Genomic DNA, 7,432 nt, shown 5'->3' with positions numbered 1-7,432 from the left:
GAGGAAGGTAGATCATGAGGTCAGGAGTTCAAGACCAGCCCGGCCAAGATGGTAAAACCCCGTCTCTACTAAAAATACAAAAAACATTAGCTGGGAGTGGTGGCAGGCGCCTGTAATCCCAGCCACTTGGGAGGCTGAGGCAGAGAATTGCTTGAACCCAGGAGGCGGAGGTTGCAGTGAGCCAAGATCACACCACTGCACTCTAGCTTGGGCAACAGAGTGAAACTCCATCTCTAAGTAAATAAATAAATAAATAAAACAAAAAATTAGCTGGATGTGGTGGCAGGTGCCTGTAATCCCAGCTACTCAGGAGGCTGAGGCAGGAGAATCTTTGAACCCGGGAGGCGGAGGCTGCAGTGAGCGGAGATCATACCACTACATTCTAGCCTGGCGTCAGTGCAAGACTCTGTCTCAAAAAAAAAAAAAAAAAAAAAAAAAAAAAATTAACCAGGCTGTGGAGGAAACTCAAAATGGAAGGCTGACTGTGACAAATACAACTGTATTACACGTGAATCACATAACCACGCTGAAGACAAGGGGGAAGAAAGGAGCTGACCTAATTAAATTGGAAATCATTGGCCAGGCGCATTGGCTCACGCCTGTAATCCCAGCACTTTGGGAGGCCTAGGTGGGCAGATCACCAGGTCAAGAGATCGAGACCATCCTGGCTAACATGGTCAAACCCTGTCTGTACTAAAAATACAAATATTAGCTGGGTGCGGTGGCGTGTGCCTGTAGTCCCAGCTACTTGGGAGGCTGAGGCAGGAGAATCACTTGAACCGGGTAGGTGGAGGCTGCAGTGAGCCAAGATCATGCCACTGCACTCCAGCCTCATGACAGACCGAGACTCTGTCTCAAAAAAAAAAAAAAAATTAATTAATAAAATAAATAAATAAATTGGAAACATTGTCTTGATTAGATACTGTTTGCAAAAAGAACTGTATACAAACATTGTATTCTACTGGCAAATTTGTTTCTCACAGGGTGATGGTATAAATGTTCACTTATTCAAGGACATCTAGGCCATTTCCAATTTTTTTAGACAGGTTCTCTCTCTGTCATGCATGCTGGAGTGCAGTGGTGGGATCACGACTCACTGCAACCTGGACCTCCCGGGCTCAAGTGATCGTCCCACATCAGCCTCCTAAGTAGCTGGGATCATGTCCCTGGCTAATGATTATTTGTAGAGACAGCGTTCTTGCTATATTACCCAGGCTGGATTTTTTTTTTTTTTTGAGACAGACTCTCGCCCTGTTGCCCAGGCTGGAGTGCAATGGCGTGATCTCGGATCACTGCAACCTCCGCCTCCCAGGTTCCAGTGATTCTCCTGCCTCAGACTTCTGAGTAGCTGGGATTACAGGCACGCTCCTCCATGCCCAGCTAATTTTTGTGTTTTTAGTACAGACAGGGTTTCACCATGTTGGCCAGGCTGGTCTCAGAACTCCTGACCTCATGATCCACCCGCCTCGGCCTCCCAAAGTGCTGGGATTACAGGCTTGAGCCACTGCACCCAGACCCAGGCTGATCTTAAACTCCTGGATTCAAGCAATGCTCCCAAGTCAGCTTCCTAAAGTGCTGGGATTACAGGCATGAGCCACCATGCCTGGCCTAGTTCCAATTTTTGACCACAATAATATAGTCAAGTAATATTTGACAAAGATGCAAAGGCAATAATATGAAAAAAGGATAGTCTTTCAACAAATGGAACACATGGGCATTCATATGCAAAAAAACTTTTAAATAAACTTTGGGCCAGGTGCGGTGGCTCACATCTGTAATCCCAGCACTTTGGGAGGCTGAGGCGGGTGGATCACCTGAGGTCAGGAGTTTGAGACCAGCCTGGCCAACATGGTGAAACCCCATCTCCACTAAAAATACAAAAAATTAGCCAAGCATGGTGGTGGGTGGCTGTAATCCTAGCTATTCGGGAGGCTGAGGCAAGAGAATCTCTTGAACCTGGGAGGCAGAGGCTGCAGTGAGCCGAGATTGCACCATTGCACTCCAGCCTGGGCAATAAGAACGAGACTCCATTTCAAAAAAAAAAAACTTTGACACATAGAGGAAACTTATTCAAAACTTAGCATAGATCATTTCTTGAAGAAAAGAAGATTAAAAAAACTACATTACCTTAATGCTGAGCAAAGAGATTTTATTTATTTATCATTTTTATTATTATTTTTTGAGATGGAGTCTCACTCTGTCGTCAAGGCTGGAATGCAGTGGTGCAATCTCGGCCCACTGCAACCTCCACCTCCTGGGTTGAAGTGATCCTCCTGCCTCAGCCTCCTTAGTAGCTGGGACTACAGGTGTGAGCCACTTCACCTGACTAATTTTTGTATTTTTAGTAGAGACGGGGTTTCACCATGTTGGCAAGGCTGGTCTTGAACTCTTGATCTCAAGTGATCCATCTTGGCCTCCCAAAGTGCTAGGATTACAGGTGTGAGCCACAGTGCCTAGAGATTTTAGATACAACATCAGAAGCATGGTCAACAGAGGAAAAATTGGACTGTATGTAAATTAAAAGCTTTTTATCTGCTAGAGACACTGTTAAGAGAATGAAAAGACAAGTTGCATACTGGGAGAAAATATTTGTAAGTGATGATAAATGACTTGTATCTAGAATACATAAAGAATTCTTGGCCAGATGCGGTGGCTTATGCCTGTAATCCCAGCACTTTGGGAGGCCAAGGTGAGCGGATCATGAGGTCAGGAGATCGAGACCATCCTGGCTAACGTGGTGAAACCCCGACTCAACTAAAAATACAAAAAATTAGCCGGGCATGGTGGCAGGCACCTGTATTCCCAGATACTTGGGAGGCTGAGGCAGGAGAATGATGTGAACCCAGGAGGCAGAGCTTGCAGTGAGCTGAGATTGTGCCACTGCACTCCAGCCTGGGAGACAGAGTGAGATTCCGTCTAAAAAAAAAAAAAAAAAAATTCTTAAAAGCTCAATATGGGGATAACAAAAAAACAAACCTTAAAAAACTCATGTAGTAGTTGAATAATGGCCTCCCAAAGATGTCCACCCAATAATGGCCTCCCAAAGGTGTTTCTAATCCCTGGAACCTGTTAATATGTTACCTTATATGGCAAAAGGGGTTGTGCAGATGTGATTCAATTACAGATCTTAAAATAAGGGGAGTATCGTGGATGATTCAGGTGGGTTCAATGTTAAGAACAGTGTTCCTGAACAGATGAAGAGGAAGGAGAGGAGTCAGAGGGGGAGATGGGATGATGGAACCGCAGATTAGAGTGATACGATAGCTGGTCTTGAAGGCTGAGGACGTCACCACAAGCCAGAGAGTATAAGTGGCCTCTAAAGGCTGGAAAAGGCAAAGAAATGATTTCCCTCTAGAGCTTCAAAAGGAATGCAGTCCTACCGACACACCTTCATTTTAGCTCAGTGAAATTCATTTTGCACTTCCAATCACCAGAATGATAAAACGATAATTTGTGTTGTTTGTGTGTGTGTGTTGCTTGTTTGTTTTGAGACAAGATCTCACTCTGTCGCCTAGCTGGAGTGCAGTGGTGTGATCATGACTCACTGCGGCCTCAACCCCCTAGGCTCAGACAATCCTCCCACCTCAGCCTCCTAAGTAGCTGAGATTACAGGTATGTACCACCATGCCCAGGTAATTTTGAAAATCTTTTGTGGAGATGGGGTCTTGCTATGTTTCCCAGACTGGTCTTGAACTTCTGGACTCAAGTGATCCTCCCACCTCAGCCTCGTTTGTATTTTAAAGATTAGGCCGGGTGTGGTGGCTCACACCGGTAATCCCAGCACTTTGGGAGGCTGAGGTGGGTGGATCACTTGAGGTCAAGAGTTAAAGACCAGCCTGGCCAACATGGTGAAACCCCATCTCTACTAAAATACAAAAAACACTTTGGGAAGCTGAGGTGGGTGGATTACCTGAGGTCAGGAGTTCAAGACCAAGACTGGGTGTGGTGGCTCACGCCTGTAATCTCAGCACTTTGGGAGGCCCAGGCAGGTGGATCACAAGGTCAGGAGATTGAGACCATCCTGGCTAACATGGTGAAACCCCGTCTCTACTAAAAAAAAAAATACAAAAAATTAGCCGGGCGTGGTGGCGGGCACCTGTAGTCCCAGCTACTTGGGAGGCTGAGGCAGGAGAATGATGCGAACCCAGGAGGCACAGCTTGCAGTGAGCCAAGATGACGCCACTGCACTCCAGCCTGGGTGAGAGTGCGAGACTCTGTCTCAAAAAAAAAAAAAAATAAGGAGTTCAAGACCAGCCTGGCCAACATAGTGAAACCTCATCTCTACTAAAAATACAAAAATTAGCCAGGTGTGGTGGCATGTGCCTGTAGTCCCAGCTACTCTGGAGACTGAGGCAGGAGAACCCATGAGGCAGAGGTTGCAGTGAGCCGAGATGGTGCCACTGCACTCAACCTGGGCCACACAGTGAGACTCTGTCTCCAAAAAAAAAAAAAAAGATTATAAAGATTATTTTAATTTTTTACATCTACTAAATTTAATACCTGTTACACAAAATATACAACACAATATTTTGGAGTGTTTTATAAAATAAGTATAATTGTTAGAATGGCATTCCAGCTCACAATACCCTACAGGTGTGGTGATCCAGCAACAGAATACTGCCTCGATTGGAATGAGTGCTGTAACCTCTTTCATTAACCTGAAGCCTAGCCAGATAATCCGACTTCCCTCTCCTCTAGTTCACACCCCAGGCTCCATGACCCACTGTATACATTTGCTATTGCTGGTGTAAGAAGTTACCATGAACTTGGTGGCTTAAAATAATGCAGTTTACATTACTTCCAGTTTTTGATGTCAGAAATCGGAAATGGGTCTCACTGGACTAAAATCGAGGTGTAAGCTACGCAGCATTTATTCTGGAGGCTCTAGGGAAGAATCCTTTCTTTCTTTTTTTTTTTTTTTTGCCTATTACAGCTTCTAGAGGCCACCGGCATTCCTTGGCTTGTGGGCCCTTCCTCCCACTTCAGACTCAGCAAAGGCAAGTATTGTCCTCCTCATGTTGCCTCGCTCTGACCTCCTCTTCTCCCTCTCCCTTCCACTTTTATTTTTATTTATTTATTTGAGATGGAACTTTGCTCTGTTGCCCAGGCTGGAGTGCAATGACGTGATCTCAGCTCACTGCAACCTCCGCCTCCTGGGTTTGAGCGATTCTCCTACCTCAGCCTACTGAGTAGCTGGGACTACAGGTGCCCGCCACCACCTGGCTAATTTTTTGTATTTTTAGTAGAGATGGGGTTTCACCATGTTAGCCAGGATGGCCTTGATCTTCTGACTTCATGATCCACCCACCTAGGCCTCCCAAAGTGGTGGGATTACAGGTGTGAGCCACCGAGCCCGGCCCTCCCTTCCACTTTTAAGAAATCTTATGATTGCATTGGGTCTACCCAGATAATGCAATGTATTCCCTATCATTTAAAAGTCAGTTGAGGTTGGGCGCACTGGCTCACGCCTGTAATCTCAACACTTTGGGAGGCCGAGGTGGGTGGATCACTTGAGCCCAGGAGTTTGAGACCACCAGCCTGGGCAACATGGGAAAACCTCGACTCTACAAAAAATACAAAAATTAGTTGGGTGTGGTGGCACACATCTGTAGTTCTAGCTACTCAGGAGGTTAAGGCAGGAGGGGAAGGTAGAGGCTACAATGAGCCAAGGTTGTGCCACTGCACTCCAGCCTGGGAGATACAGCAAGACTCTGTCAAGAAAAAGGAAAGGGAAGGGGAGGGGAGCGGAGGGGAGGGGGAGAAAGAGAAAGAAAAGAAAAGAAAAGAGAAAAGAGAGAAAGGAAGGGGTCAGTTGATTAATAAACTTAATTTTTTTTTTTCGAGACAGAGTGGCAAGATCTCAGCTCACTGCAACCTCTGCCTCCTGGGTTTAAGCAATTCTCATGCCTCAGCCTCCCAAGTAGCTGGGATTACAGGTGCCCACCACCACATCTGGTTAATTTCTGTATTTTTAGTAAAGATGCGGTTTCACCATGTTGGCCAGGCTGGTCTTGAACTCCTGACCTCAGGTGATCTGCCTGTCTCAGCCTCCCAAAGTGCTGGGATTACAGGCGTGAGCCACCACGTCCAGTCCAAACTTAATTCTATTTCCAACTTTAATTCCTCTTTGCATATGAGGTGACATATTTACAATTTCCAGGGATTCAGATGCGCACAGCACAGGGGGCCCATTTCTCTGCCCACCGCATCCACATACGTTGATTTCTCTGGAGTCATTTTACTTGGACAAAGGAATGACAATTAGTATATTCTACTCATTGAATACATTTGTCTTTTGGGACACTGCTAGCTTTCTCTTTAAGAAAGTGCAGAGTAGCAAACACAAAAGTGAGCTGCGGGATGGCAGAAAAAATGGATTTATTCACCCATGTAGCAGAAGATTCTGGCTCCAAAGAGATTTCAACTCAGTTTGCTAATGCAATGCTTAATAATACTTCAGAGCAGCTGGGCATGGTGGCTCATGCCCATAATCCCAGCACTTTGGGAGGCCGAGGTGGGCGGATCACCTGAGGTCAGGAGTTCGCGACCAGCCTGGCCAACATGGTGAAACCTCATCTCTACTAAAAACACAAAAATCAGCCGGGCATGGTGGTAGGTGCCTGTAATCCCAGCTACTTGGGAGGCGGAGGCAGGAAAATTGCTTGACCCTGGGAGTCGGATGTTAGAGTGAGCTGAGGTTGCAAGAGCGAGACTCCGTCTCAAAAAAAAAAAAAGAGAAAAACCCCACAGGCATCTGATATGCAAAATTAAAATGTTCACGTCAAATATGTGTGAGTGTTTCATATGAACTGATCTTAGCACATTGTAATTATCTATTTTAGAAATTTCAATTGCTGCATGTGGGTAGCTCACACTGGCTGTCTTAATCGGTCAATTCAATATCACATCACAATGCAAGATACCAACCGTTGTCTTCTCTTTCTCCTTGGTTATGTGAGTGACTGATAATTTCCCACAGGTTCTGTGTATCATCCGAACATTACGGGACCATAACATTAACCTATATTTAATTAACACTTCTAAACTCAAACCAATAATTTATCATTGTAGTAAAAATATACAACCAAAATGATGAGATGGCTTTCCCAGGGAAAAGTGCTGCGTGCACAATCATTCTCTAGGCGACTTCATATTTCTTTAGTGCAATTCTCTGGGAACAATGAGAGTGCTCTCTCTTCGCTCTTCCTCTAGTACCTACTTTTCACGTGCAAAGGTATAGACCCTATTGGGAAATAATGCCTAAGACCACCAACCCCTTTATGGTTTGCTCATAACATTATAAATGAAACTGTTTTCCAGATAATATTAACATCCATCTTTGTCTATCACCATTGCATTAATGTTTGTGTTATCCTATAAAATTTAGAAGGCCTAGAAGGATGTTTTTGCTTTTTGCAATATAAAAAATGGC

The sequence above is a fragment of the Pongo pygmaeus genome, chromosome 19, assembly GCF_028885625.2.
Source record: "Pongo pygmaeus isolate AG05252 chromosome 19, NHGRI_mPonPyg2-v2.0_pri, whole genome shotgun sequence".
NCBI classification, from domain to species: domain Eukaryota; kingdom Metazoa; phylum Chordata; class Mammalia; order Primates; family Hominidae; genus Pongo; species Pongo pygmaeus.
This window is presented reverse-complemented; position numbering follows the sequence as displayed.